Below are 13,817 nucleotides of genomic sequence, written 5' to 3'. Positions count from 1 at the left end.
ATGTTTATTTGTTTTTGAGACAGAGTGCAAGTGAGGGAGGGGCAGAGAGAGAGAGTGAGACACAGAATCCAAAGCAGGCTCCAGGCTCTGGGCTGTTAGCACAGAGCCTGATGTAGGGCACAAATTCACGGACCATGAGATCATGATGTGAACTGAAGTCGGAAGCTTAACTGACTGGGCCACCCTGGCTCCCCCTTTTTTATTTTCTTGATAGTATCCTTTGAAATGTGCAAGTTTTAATTTTTTTCTAATGTTTATTTATTTTTGAGAGAGAGGGAGAGACAGAATCTGAAGCATGTTCCAGGCTCTGCGTTGTCAGCACAGAGCCTGATGGGGGGCATGAACCCACAAACTGCAAGATGGTGACCTGAGCCAAAGTTGGACACTTAGCCGACTGAGACCCCAGGCGTCCCCACAAGACTTAATTTTTGATAAAGTCTATTTTTCTTTTGTCACTTGTGCTTATTGGTGTTCTATCCAAGAAACCACTGTCTAATCCAAGGTGATGAAGATTTATGCCTAGGTTTTCATCTAAGACTTTTGTAGCTTTAGCTTTTACATTTAGGTCTTTAATCCATTTTGTGTTAATTTTTGTATTTTGTATTTTATGAAATAATGGTCCAGCTTCATTATTTTGTATGTGAACTTCCAGTGTCCTAGGATTATTTCTTGAAAAGACTATTCTTACCCCATTGAATTGTCTTGACATTCTTATGGAAAATATCAAGGTTTATTTCTGGATTCTTGGTTCTATTTCATTGATCTATATGTCTTTCCTTAAGCTAGTACCTCACTGTCTGGATTACTGTCATTTTGTTGTGGCTTGAATCTTGCAGTAATATAATTAGCACAACGTACTTAGTTGTACTATTGGTGAGCGGTGAGAGGCTGTTCAGTTGGCCCCACTCAGAGCTGTCTGGATTCTTACTGTGCTCTAAACTGGACTGGAACCTTTATTCACTTGCTGCAGTCAGATGGTGGGAGGTACACACAGGAACCATGAAATTCCTTTATGGCATAATGACATGGTGTGACATTGGCTAGATCTGTAAACTGAGTAGCTTGAAATAGATACAGACAAAGCCACAAGCAGGATAAAAGGAGGGTGCTTTGGGTATAAGAAATGAAATTCATGCTTAGTTTGCTGTTTTCTGAGAAGCTCTTCAAGCTAGCTGCTTTCCCCAGATGCACAGCTTAAGGGGCTGCAGGAAAGGCCAGTCTGCTTTGCGAATCACTTCTGCTTTGCTCCCTGCTCCCAGGACTTGGCTCCGTGAGGTCTTCTGTAGGAGTAAAAAATAAATAAATTTAAATCCAGGTTGGTTGACATATAGCATAATGATATTTTAATATCATTTCAATACCATTTAAATGACAATTTAATAGGAAAATTGTCTTTCTTTTATTTCTAAAAATGTTAAATGTTTTATTATCCCCTTTTGTGACGGTGGTTCATGCCATTTATCTGTTGAGGTCTGAGTGATTTTTAAAAGTCTGTGTGTTCTATTTATATTTGCTATAGATATTTTTGTTTCTTAAATTCCACATATGAGTGACATCGCATGATATTTGCCTTTCTCTGACTTATTTCACTGAGCAAATGGCAAGATTTCATTCTTTTTGACTGCTGAGTGATATTCCATGGTATATATATACCACATCTTCTTTATCTATTCTTCAGTCAAGGACATCTGAGGTCCTTCCATACTTTGGCTATTGTTGACATTGCTGCTATAAACATTGGGGCATTTTTGTGTCCTTTAATGTTCATATACTTTAATCCAGGATTTCCACTTCTAAAATATGAAAAACTTGACACACAATAACATCCAAATGAAAATTTGGAGCACAAAACTCCACAATAGGTTAATGTTTACACATTTTATGGTAAATATACTGAGATTTTAAGAAGCTATCAAATATTGATTTGACAAGTTTTTTTTAGCCAATAGAATATGTTTTTAAGAATGAACAGGGGTGCCTGGGTGGCTCCGTTGGTTAAATGGTCAAGCGTCTGACTTCAGCTCAGGTCGTGATCTCATGGTTTCTGAGTTTGATCCCCACATTGAGCTCTGTGCTGACAGCGTGGAACCTGGAGCCTGCTTCAGATTCTGTGTCTCCCTCTCCCTCTGTCTCTCTCTCTCTCAAAAGTAAATTAACATTAAAAAAAAGAATGAACAATATACAAAGTTATAAATATAGTGTAAACACAATTTTATATTAAAATGCATAGAAAAAGAAAATAAGGAATTATGGCAAAGTAATTTTTCTAAGTGAATGTTCTGTACTTCAATAATCAATAATAAAATGAGTAAATAAAAAACTCCAAGTTTCTGGAATTCTCTCTTTTCTTTCTTTCTTTCTTTTTTTTAAATGTTTATTTATTTTTGAGAGAGAGGGACAGAGGATCCAAAGTGGACTCTCCACTGACAGCACAAAGCCCAATGTGGGGCTTGAACTCACAAACTGTGAGATCATGACCTAAGCCAAAGTCAGGTGCTTAACCACCTAAGCCACCCAGGCACCCTTGGAATCCTGTTTCCTGTTACTGCTCTTGCTGGGCTCTTAAAGCATCTTCCAAGGTGAAGGTCAAAGGTCACCTCCTCTGTGAAACCCTTCTAGACCCTCAGACAGTCATATACCCCTTTGTGTTTGTCAACTCTTTCCATGTAGCTCTCTCACTCGTTGCTCCCACTAGACTGAGGAGCAGGGGCCATATTTTATCATCTTGTCTTCCTGGTACTCAGCATAGCATCAAGTACAAAGCAGATACTAATTAATCATCATTATGGTTATTGAATGGCTCAGTTCACTCTTTTCTTCATTCTTTTGCTGGAGACTCATATCCCTTCCCAGCTGATATTCCTGAGAAGCCAGAGAACTTAGGAAGCCATGAGGGCAAAGACATTTCTCAGTCCTGTGAAAGACTGACTTTCATTTTCCTGCTCACGGCGTCACAGTTAGAAGTTGAATCCAAAAGGAGGGTGATGGGTATGGAGGAGGGCACTTGTGGGAATGAGCCCTGGGTGTTGTATGGAAACCAACTTTACAATAAACTATTTAAAAAAAGGAAATAAATAAAACATTAAAAAAAAAAAAGAAGTTGGATCCAAGATGTGAGTGTCCTTTCTGTCCCTGGCAGAAGAAACAGCATTATGTTCTGAAACAGAATGAGTGGCTTGTGGTAATTTCTGCCACAGATGAACTCTTCTCTTTCTTTTCTGTAGTGAATGGATTAGACTGTCCTAAATAAAATCAGCCGAAAACTTTTAGGCAAAAATATCTTCACATCTTAGTTCTCTTCTCTAGCTCCCTTAAGATCTGATCCTGAGAATAGCATTTCTTGATGCAGGTCTGTAAAAGCAGTTGGGGCTACATTTTCTCCCTCCATGAATGCCGAGGAAAAAACTTTCCTATACAACTTTATGCTAATGAGGTGGTTACAAAATGCATTAGTCACTGTGGTAAAAAGAGCCCAAAACTTTGATGATGCTCAAGGCTGCTTTTCCTCCTAAAATTGAAAACTAGGTTAAAAAAAAAAGCAACAAAACCATGAAATAAAAGTATATACTGCATATACTTTTCATGTCAAGTGCAGACATGGCTCATGGTCCCAAGAAGCATCTAAAGCACACAGCACCTCCAAAGCATTGGATGTTGGATAAATTGAATGGCGTGTTTGTGCCTCGTCCATCTACTGGTTCCCATTAAGGTGAGAGAATGTGTCCCTCTTATCATTTTGCCTAAGGAACAGACTTAAGCATGTGCTGACAGGAGATGAAGAAAGAAGATCTGTATGCAGTGTTTTATTAAGATGGATGGCAAGTCCGAACTGATATACCCTCCCCTGCTGGTTTTATGGATGTCATCAGACTGGGGAGAGTTTCTGTAGGATCTATGACACCAAGGGTCACTTTGCTGTCCCTTGGATTACACCTGAGGAGGCCAAGTATAAGTTGTGAAATGTAAGAAAGATCTTTATGGGGATAAAAGGAATCCTTCATCTGGTGACATGATGCTCTCATCATCCTCTATCTTGATCCTCTCATCAATGTGAATGACATCATTCAGATTGATTTGGAGACTGGAGAGATTACAGGTTTCATCAAGTTTGATACTGGTAATCTGTATATGGTGACCCCAGAGGTGCTGACCTGGGAAGAATTGGTGTGATCACCAACAGAGAGAGACACCCTGGTTCTTTATTTTTTTTTTTTAATGTTTTATTTATTTCTAGGAGAGAGAGAGAGACAGCGTGAGCAGGGGAGGGTCAGAGAGAGAGGGAGTCACAGGCTGAAACAGGCTCTAGGCTCTGATCTGGCAGTCAGCACAGAGCCCGACGCGGGGCTCAAACCCACGAACCGTGAGATCATGACCTAAGTGAAAGTCGGACGCTTAACCGACTAAGCCACCCAGGCGCCCCCACCCTGGTTCTTTTGATGTACTTCATGTGAAAGATGCCAATGGCAACAGCTTTGCCACCTGACTCTCCAACATTTTTGTTATTGGTAAAGGGGAAAGCCATGGACTTCTCTTCACCATGGAAAGGGTATCTGCCTCACCATTGCTAACAAGAAAGAAAAGAGACTAGTGGCCAAACAGTGCAGTAAAACAGTCTCTAGGTGATGTGATTGGAAAGTCTTTATACTAATTATAGATAATACAGCATGAAAAAAGTATATGTATCACTGAATGACATGAGACCAAAGTGAGTGACCTTGAATCCAAAGAGATGCACCTTGTTCTACACATATGTCCAGAACAATGACAGCAGTTCTTTTTTTCCCTGTGTGATAGTTAATGTGTCAACTTGGCTAGGCATTGGGACTCAGATATTTGGTAAAAACATTTTTCTAGATGTTTTGTGAAGGTATCTTTCAGTGAGATTAACATTTAAATCAGTAGAGTTTAAATTAAGCATATTAACTCCATAGTGTGGGTGGGCCTCATCCAGTCAGGTGAAGGTATTAATAGAAAAAGACCAGCTTCTCCAAGCAAGAAAGAATTCTGCCAGCGACTGCCTTTGGACTCAAACTGCAATTCCTTCTAGAGTCTCCAGACTGCTGGCTTACCCTGCAGAGTTTGGACTTCTCAAGCCTCCAAAGCACATGAGTCAATTCCTTAAAATAAATCTCTTTCTCTCTCTAACTCTATCTCCATCTCCATCTCCACATCCTGTTGCTTTTGTTTCTCTGGAGAGCCCTGACTGTTACCTCCTGCTATCGCTGAATTGTTAGATCAAGTGATGCCCTGTGGCATGCCACGATTGGGAAATAAATGTAGTAAAGCTGTCTAAAACCCCTTAGAACTGTGGATGAAAAGAGAGTACAATCCTTAATTAACAAGGACATCTACTTCTTCATGAATATGAAGTATTTTATTGTTAACCTTCTTTTTGAAGATGAAGCCACTTTAATAGTGTATTAGATCTGTGATTTTGCTTGGACCTTCAAGCATGATGGGATGGGCATGGTTGAATACCCCCAGTCTTTCTTCAACTCGTTGGTAACGGAGAGTAGGCCAGATAAAGCAACACCTATTTCTTGGCAAGCCACTAAGTATTAGGGATTGATTCCATATTAGTTTCCAGTCATTGTTTTAACAAATCACCATGAACTGTTTAAAACAACAGCAATCTTTTCTCTTACAGTTCGTGAGGCCAACAGGCCAAAACCAGTTTCATTAAGGCTAAATGAAGCCTTACATGCCTCCCTCTGGAGGCATTAGGGGACAATCCAGTCTTGGCTTCTTCTAGTGGCTGCCAGCACTCTGGCCGTTCCTGGCCACGTTGGTTTTCATTTCTCTTTACTTTCCTTTAATCCTGTACAGTTTTTAAATCTTCCCTTGACTATCATAACCTTGAGAATTTTGAAGATCACAGGCCAGTCATTTTATAGAATGTCCTTCAATTTGGGTTTGTCTGATGCCTCCCCACGAGTAGATCTGGATTATGCATCTGGCAGGGATATCATGGGCGTGATCCCGTGGCTCATTGCGGTCTGTCAGCAGACACATTTTACTTTGTTTCATTACTGGTGATGTTAACTTGGGTCACTGAATCACGAAGGTATTTGCTGGCTTTTTCCAGTGTAAATTTACTATGTTTTCCTTAGTAATTGGTGACTATTTTGAGGGGATGTACTTTAAGATTATGCACATATTCTGTTCCTCATCAAACCTTCAATTTCTCCACTTATCTATCTAAATATTTATGTATTTATATAATGTTCCTCCATTGTTTCATGGGGTTTAATTGATTACTCTATTTATTTTAATGCTCTAATTGTCTCAGATGTAGCCAGTGGGAACCTCTTCAAAGTGGCTTCCTCTTGACATGTGATCTCTCTCTCTTTTTTTTGTTTTTTGGAGCACTTTCTTGCACTTCCTTAGTTATGGTTGAACAAGATGTTCCAGGCTCATCTTTCCTTGGGAATCAGCTGTTTTTCCAAGGAACTCTGATTTCTTTAGTGGAGAATGGCATTGAGAAGGAAGACCTGGGTGTTGGGTCATTTCTATTAGGGAGTTGCTGTCCCCAGGCCCTTTCCGGGGACAGAGTTAGGAAATTTGTATATACACACACATTTAATTATGTTTATCTATTTACATATATTGAAAGCCACGTGTTCCCATTAATATCTCCAATTCTAATCCAACAATATAGGGTTCATTATAATTTTCTTCCTTTCCCTATATGTAACTCCCTTCTCCGGTAATGAGAAATTTGACTCCTGTAATCCATAGTATATTTACTTATTTGATCTTCTCACCCTGTCTGTCTCTGGCACCCTGCTCTGGGACTCTACATCTGTTCACATTTCTACCAAGCACCTACCTTCCGTGGCCCCTCATAAAGGCTTCTGGACTAAGTGGTTCAGAAAGGAAAGAGAGAGGAAAAATTTTAGCCAATTTTTATTGAATGTGTACTACACAAAGGTACTAATCAAAAGATTATGCTGGGCGCTATTTGGGATATAGAGGAAAATAAGATGCATTGGAGTTTATAGACTTAGCAGACAGCTGGGCTAGGTTTTAGAGCTGTAACAAATGACTCCCAAATCTAAGAGGCTTAAGACCACAATGGTTTGTTTTTCACTTATGTTTTATGTTTCTTGTCTCACTGTTCTGTGTTGTTTTTATTCCAGAACCCAGGCTGAAAGAACAAGCCATTTTTAGGACGTGCTGGGGATGATCTGGGGATGATCTTGCAGTAGGGGAAAGAATGAGAGGAAGGCATTAGATGGTGATGTGTGAGCAGTATATGAATGAATAGATGTGCTGTCCCATCTTGGGTGTGATGGCCTAAGGCTTCTGGGTGGACGTAGCCTATGTCACTTGTGCTCATATTTCACTGGCCAGTGCAAGTTATAAAACCAAGCTTGACATGATTGGAATGAAGAGATGCAATCCTTCTAAGAGCGATCAAGTGAATATTTGGGAAAAATAACACAATAAATCACTTAGATCTGTGCGAAAACAGACACGTATACATCTAACTAGCAGGCACGGTGTGAGAGAAGAAAATGCATAGTCCATTTAATTCCACTTTGCAGTAAGACAGGTAGAAAAAATATGACAAACGGAAGGGAGTGGTCCATTTTGTGGTGTTAAAGAGAGAAAGACTTCAGGCGAAAGTGAGAAATTGAAGGAAAAGGAAAACAGCATGTTCTTTACGACCTGAAGAAGAAACACAATATAACATGTAACATTTCTGAGGAGGTAGATGTTCAGGTTAATAATAAAGGTTTGCAGTCTCTTTCACCCACATCCCTGCAGGGTTTGTGCAGCTTTCTCAGTTTCACTTCCCACCAGTGAAACTCCTCAGGGCTGTTTCTTGGACTAACAATTCCTTTGTAACAGGGGACGAAGAACCTAGATATATGGACAGGATGAAAACTTATATTTTGCATGTTTCCCAGTCTCATGGTTGAAAAATAGTATTCCATTGTAGTTTTAATTCATATTTCACTTATTATGAGTGAGGATAAGCATCTGTTACGTTTCATGTCTCTATCTCCATTTTATTGGTCCGTTTTTGTTAATATTCTATGCCTATTTTTCTACTGGGTCTTGGGTCTTTTTCTAATGATTTCTAGAAAAGGTCGAGGAGGATTTTGTTGGTCAGGGTTGAGGAATCCCACCAGAACTGTGCCAGGTGCTATGGGTGGATGGGATGCAGTCTGTGGACTGAGTCTCTCTCTCTAGATCACTGCAAGTGAAAGACTCACCTGTTTCAAGTATTTAGGAAATAGCAATGAGTTCACGTGGGGGGGCTTAGGGTTCATGGTGTGCTCTGCCAGTAGCACAGTCCCATTCTGGGCAAAGAGAAGTTCTTAGTGTTTTAGGTTGTGCTCCCTAAAAGCAGACTCTGAGATGGGGGTTCATTTTCAAGTGATTTTTTTCAGAGTCCTCTCAGGAGGAGATGAGTGAGAGAACAAGGACAAGTTAAAGGAAGAAAACTAAGAAAGGAGGTGATCTCCTTGGGGAGACTAGCTTCAGCCTGTCCCCCTACCCCCGGGGAAGTTCTGGAGCATGAACCGCATCACAGAGATGGTCATCCCTCCCTTAAGAGAAGCGACTTGCCGTTTGTACTTCATGTCAGTAAGTCATTGGCTGAGGTCTGGGGAAGACGGGGTGGGGAGAGCATAGCTTCCAGGTCAAGATGGCCCCAGTTGGGGGGAGGGCAGTTCCCTCGAGAAAGGAGCAGCTGCGAGTTGTTAGCAGCCACCACTTACAGCAGCTGAGCGACAGGTGCACCTGCCTTTAAAAGGAATCTGGGCGGGGCACTAACAGCTTCCCTCGCATTTAGTGGGATCCGGAGTTCCCTCAGGAATCCTGCACTATCTGCCAATGTACCGTTCCAACTGTACTTGGATGTCCCCTAAAAATGTCCCCAAATAGCAAGTGAAAAAGCTTTCCACAAAAGCTAATGGATGCAGCCCAGAAACATAATTGTGAAACTCATAAATCAGAGTTTGACTTGCAGTTGCATGGCCTAGGATAATCATTTGTTATCTTGAGCAGACACTCTGCTGGGACCCAAGTGTTAGTTTATGAACATGTTGATAATTCTTGAGTCCCAGCTGCAAAATGCCAGAAGCTTGACTCTGTATCACGTAGTTACAGGTAGTAATGACTCCAATGATGGTGGCAGAGGTTATCCCAAGCAAATATTTATAATTGACATTGAATGTGTGAGCAGGATGCTAACGAATGCATGTGCTGATTACTTTCTCCTGCCACAAACATTAGCTCTTGTTTGGTTTAACTGTCAAATTGACACTGTAGATTAGGGATGACAGAATGCTGGCAAAGATCCACAGGGGGAAGAATATTAAGAAAATTAGCAAATTGTGTATCTTTTGATTCTTCTATTTCCAAATATAAATTGTTTGTGGGTGTAAGGAGGTTATGGCTTAATTATAGGCCTAAAAGAAAAGCAATTGGATTTACAAGTACGTTCGGATTTTTTGAAGTCTTTTCTTTTTAGCACAGGACGCCAAGCTGATGACATCTGGTTGGATTCAGGTGGATGTATCTGAGATTAGATATATACCAAAAAAAAAAAAAAACATTTTGTTCTTTCCTGTTGTTCTTTCCTATTATATGCATTAGTAATGAGTTTTTGATTATAATGTATAATGTGGTCTTGTATATCCTTGCATACATTTGCTTGGCTTGTCAGTAACATTACTACATGTTTTCATGGTGGTCTTGGCTGGTGGTATTATCATTCATGAAGGTGACCACTCTTTCCAGCAGATTAAGTTGGTGGCTTTGTGTTTTGATATTTTTTGCTTCTGAACCTCTCAGCTGCTGAATATGCCTTTCAATGTCATACGTTAGCTCTTATTGGCAAGCCCCCACATGCGGAGGCATGGGGGTGTCCCTTCCAGGCAGGAGTGTCTTGTGCTTATGGCATGACAGGCCTTGAGTTTAGCCTGCACACTGTGGGTGCCTTGGTGGGCACTTTGTCTTCTGGTGACCCACCAACATCTTGACCTACTTAGTCTGCGGGATGTCTATTGTATATCAGTGAGTCACAAAGCAGAAGTAAATGCCAGCAGAGCAGATGTGGTGCCCCAGCGTGCATGAAATGTCTTGAAAAGAGTGACTCTGTAGAGTATTTTTTTTTTAATGTTTTATTTTTTTCTGAGAGAGAGAGAGACAGCGTGAGCAGGGGAGGGTCAGAGAGAGAGGGAGACACAGACTCTGAAGCAGGCTCCAAGCTCTGAGCTAGCGGTCAGCACAGAGCCCGACACGGGGCTCAAACCCACAAACTGTGAGATCATGACCTGAGCCAAAGTCAGACACTTAACCAACTGAGCCACCCAGTGGTCCCAAGTAGAGTATTGTTTTCCCAATAAATCTGCCATGTCTTCATTTGAGCCTCCTTCATCTAGCAGTTGGACTTCTCTTTAAGGCATTATAAAAGCTCCCAGATCAAGGGTGAGAAGACAGTAGAGGGAATCAGCAGGTGTGTCCACTGATGGGGTAAAGTGGGTGTTTGATCACAGCTTTTCCTAGAAGGATAGCTGTATAGGGATGTGTGTACCCTGCTGTTTTTAATCTCTGACACCGTAGTGCAGAAGGAGGGAGGACACTGCCTCCTCCTTCAATTACTGTGTGAGTTTCTCCAGGAATCAGAATAGCAGTGGCAAGTGACGATTCACATGTGGCAGCTCAAGGCTCGTTTACTGAGAACTTACTATATTCTAGGCACTGTGAGAAGGAAAACATGCATGTTCTCTTATCAAGGTCCTTCTATCTGCCCATTGTTATACTAAAGGTACTAAGTACCCTTATTATTCCTAATTTTGCAGTCTAGAAAACTGAAGTCTGAGGAATTCAAATAAGTTTGTAGATTACACAGTTAGCATCAGAGGAGCTAGACTTCCTACCCCAACCTTCCTGATGTCACGATCCATGGTCTGAACCAATGGGTTAAATTGTCTCTAGGGCCAGTGCTTGCACATTCAGGCAACAGCTTGATTCTGAGAACTGAGTGTACATAGCAGAGGTGAGTTCCTGTTTTTACAGTTACCTGGTGACCTGTCCTGGATTGGGGAGTACTTAAGAGTATGGTTTTTAAATATTTTTTAAAAAGTTTGTTTATTTATTTTGAGAGAGAGAGAGAGTGCAGAGGGAAGGGCAGAGAGGAGAGAGAGAGAATCCCAAGCAGGCTCTGTGCTGTCAGTGCAGAGCCTGATGAGGGACTCAATCTCACAAATGATGAGATCATGACCTGAGCTGAAATCACGAGTTGGACACTTAACTGAATGAGCCACCCACGAGCCCTGGTTTTTTAGAAATTTTTAATCCTAGCCACTTGGACTGACATATTTATTCATGTGAGTTTCTCTGATCACTTTAACCAAACAAAAGTGTTCGTTTGGTTGTCATTTGCTCTGCAAGTTCAGGCTGATGCCACATCCTGTTGCCTTCATTTTGCCAGGTCCTTGAATCAAATTGCAACCCCTGCCACACAGTCCTAGATAAGGCTCAGGTCAGGACATTTCCTTAGACTTCTTGTCCCCATAACTTTCTGTAGGAGCCAGTGTCAAAATCCTTCTAGAATATTCTTTCCATCTGTCACTGCAAACATGCTGTTTCACTGGGAGACTTGATGGTTATTGTCCACTGAGTGGAAATCAGGGCCTTGGCTTTTGCTTTCCCTCTCCAGGTCACAAAGTACATGTTGCTTATTTCCAGTGTCTGTCCTGCCCAGGCCTACTTCTCAGCATGTCCACCATCACTGCCCTACTCTGTTATTGGTTCTTGACTACTGCAGTGGCCTATAACTGGTCTTTTGGCTTCTACTCTGATTCCTCTGTATTAGTTATCTATTGCTATAATAACATCCCCAAACATAATGACTTAAAAGCAACAAGCCTGTGTATTATTACTGTTTCTGTGGGTCAGGAAACCAAGAGCAGTTTAAGAAAAAAAATCGTTTAATATTTATTTATTTTTGACAGATAGAGAATGATCAGGAGAAGACCAGACAGAGAGGGAGACACAGAATCCAAAGCAAGCTGCAGGCTCTGAGCTGTCAGCACAGAACCGCACATGGAGGTTGAACTCACAAACTGTGAGATCATGACCTGAGCCAAAACCAAGAGTCAGACATTTAATCGACTGAGCCACCCAGGTGCCCCAGGAAACCGAGAGCAGTTTAGTCGGGTGCCTCTGACTCACAGATTCTTGCGAAGTCACGGTCCACGTGTTGATCCGGGCTGCAGTCATCTCAACATTTGACCAGGGCACAAGGATCTACTTCCGAGATCAGCCATTGGGCTTTGGACCACAGGTCCTCGTTCCTTGTCACATCCTGTGGACCTCTTCATAAGGCAGCTCACAATATGGCCTTGTTATGTCACCTGCTCAAAGCCTTTTAATGGGTTCCCCAGGTCCAAAGTCCTTATCGTGACCTATAGTCTCCTTCAGGAATCTCAGCTATTTTTCTCACCCCTTTTCTTTCCTTCCACTCTCCCTTTGTCTCCTTCATCCTTCCTGTGTAGCCCTCCACTATTTCTGCCAAACCCCCTCCTGTCTTGGGACCTTGACCTTGCTATTCCCTCCGGATTAGACTCTCTTCCCAGAATAGCTACAGGCTTCATCCAGGTCTCTTTGGAAGTGTCCCCTCCTCAGAGACCCCTCCCCTGGCCCCCTAACAAGGATGTACCCGTCCTTAGTTTCTACTCCCTTATTTGGTTTAATTTTTGTCTGTGTCACGTACCACTTACCTGACAAATTATTTGTAATTACCTGTATATTTCTGTATCATCCAGTAGAATATTAAACTCGGTGGAGGCAGGGACTTGGTTTTGTATTTGTCTGCGTCCTCGATGCCTAAGACAATGCCTTGCTGTAAATAGGTGGTTTATAATATGTCTTATGGGACTGAATCATTTGGAAGCAATAAACAAAACCCAAAGGGAAAATAAAATGATTTCTATGATGTCCCTTTCCAGTGCTCCACGCACCACCTCCCGCCCTTAGAGTGGTGCCAATAGTTTTTATCCTCGAGAAGTTCGAGAAGTTCGAATTTGAACGCAATCCTCGTAGCACACCCGAGAACCCAAACGGCAACTTGATGAAAAAGCTGTTTTCAGACTCCTTTGCCTCTGAAGGCGAACACAGCAGCCCTTCCTCTGGGAGCCTGTAGTGAGGTGTGATGCAACTCATGGCTAAGAGCGAGGAGGCTGGAGAGCGTGGGCTGACGAGGTACCCGCTGGGGCGACAGGGAAATGGAGAAGCGATTTGTAAGCGTTTCTTGCCAGCACCGTAACTTCAGTTCAAGCCCCCTCTGCAGTGACGGGGGACAAGCCCAAGGCTGAATGATTGATTCTGTTGTCTTTACTTCAATAATAAAACATCAAGGATATTGTAGTGGAGAGTTTCTGATGCACTTTTTAATATGTCAGGCTTTTATCCTAAACTCCGAAACCTGCTCGAGGCTAGTGCATGCGATGGGGAAGGGGATACCGAGGTGATTTTCATCATAGTGTGGTGAGAACAGAATCTGGTGCTTTTTGTGTTAAAAGAGGAGCTCTTGTTTTCTGCACGCTGTAGCGGGGGAATCGCCGGGACCGAGAACGGAGTCTCTGGCTGCTGGAGTTTTATGGGATTTTTCCTGCTTTAAAACATTAGAACCTCTTGTATAATCCACAGACTATTTTTACTGAGTAGCACTTGACTGTGAGAAGAGTCCTTTAGAATAATTTCTGTGGAACAAATTCGGTGGCAGCATCTTTACTTTCTGCGCGGCATGGTGGATTCCTAAAGGCCTTTCAAAGAAAATTCTTTTGCCTCTCAAAGCC

At 41.9% G+C, this 13,817-nt stretch overlaps 1 pseudogene; it reads left to right on the top strand.

Moving 5' to 3' along the window:
• Window positions 1–3,597: 3,597 nt before the first annotated feature.
• Window positions 3,598–13,162, top strand: LOC120246614 (annotated as a pseudogene).
• Window positions 13,163–13,817: the final 655 nt, after the last annotated feature.

Source organism: Hyaena hyaena, unplaced genomic scaffold (genome assembly GCF_003009895.1).
Source record: "Hyaena hyaena isolate Hyena2069 unplaced genomic scaffold, ASM300989v1 scaffold_480, whole genome shotgun sequence".
NCBI classification, from domain to species: domain Eukaryota; kingdom Metazoa; phylum Chordata; class Mammalia; order Carnivora; family Hyaenidae; genus Hyaena; species Hyaena hyaena.
This window is presented reverse-complemented; position numbering and strand designations above follow the sequence as displayed.